A 1,260-nucleotide genomic window follows, 5' to 3' on the forward strand; every position below is an offset into this window, starting at 1 on the left:
CCCACACTTGAACGTACGTGCGTCGCAAGGGGAGCGCAAACATTGAGGGTAAACGCTAATGAATTGTCACGTCGAGTTTCACGACAAGATGAACTTAAAGGAGATAAGCGGCACCCAAAAAAAAAAAAAAAAAGGCCATCTTGACACTTTATGAGGTACACTTGTACAATGGAAGACAAGAGCGCTTTCAATGGCGGCAGGCGGTTTGACAAGTGGCTTCCGCAAGCAACGTCGGACGACTTGAACGGGTGTCAAATGCAGCTCGCGCTTGTGGGCCAAATGGGAAAAAAAAAGATGCGGGTTGTCGCGCGTCAATTTTGCAAGGCGATTTGGTCACCACCGTGCGCCTGAGTGGATTTGACGGCGCTGCACGTTGATGGTAAAATCGAGATTTTGACTCTAATGCGTAAAACAAAAACCTGATGTGCAAGAGAAAAAAAAAATGAGGGTGGATTTGGAATCAGCGCAAAACAAAACAAAAAAAAATCATGATCACTGTCATCGAGACCTCGTGTTTCAGAGACCGCAGATTCGTATACGCGCTGCGGCCTTCCTGCGTGGCGTTTGTCCGTCATAAATATTTGGAGTATGTTGTCAAATATTAGATGGGGAAAAATAGAACACCAGACACAAAATATGAAAAAAAAAATTGACCCCTCCCCTCCAAAAACAAATCATATTACATTGGTAATGGCAGCAGATATGTCGTCCGATCATCCCCTCGCATCTTCCGCCTGGGCGGCGTATGAATTATGTGTCGGCTGGCGATGATTGGGCGCAGGCGGACTGATGAAGGTGATAAATTGGGAAGATAAATTTCAGGTGCGACGCGTGCGCGAGGAGGGTCAGCGCCCGCCCCTAATTGGGGCCGGGCCAAAACACTCGGCACCTTAATGAGGAAATGACACGCTCTCACTCGGCGGCGGCGCCGCCGCCGCCATCAGACGCGCTTGTCGTCCGTCCGCGTCCGGCTCATTTGCGGAAGAGAAGGAGGACAGCGTCAACTTCTCAAGGGGACGCAGCCAAAGTCGAACTCAAATCCGTTCAAGCCAGCTGAGGGCGGGACTAGCAATGATGTGGAGTTAGCCCACTCATGTTCTCCGTGGCTAAAATGCAAATGGGGGGGGGGGGGGAAATATCAGACGAGAAAAATTAATTAAAAAAAAAAAAAAAGTTTAATTATTGGAAAACGTGTCTGGCAACACACCAACGTCCTTGTGCTGCCGCTGGATGCCCCCCCCCCCCCCCCCAATCCAACCA

The sequence above is a fragment of the Hippocampus comes genome, unplaced genomic scaffold (assembly GCF_001891065.2).
Source record: "Hippocampus comes isolate QL1 unplaced genomic scaffold, H_comes_QL1_v1.1 scaffold168, whole genome shotgun sequence".
In the NCBI taxonomy this organism is placed as follows: domain Eukaryota; kingdom Metazoa; phylum Chordata; class Actinopteri; order Syngnathiformes; family Syngnathidae; genus Hippocampus; species Hippocampus comes.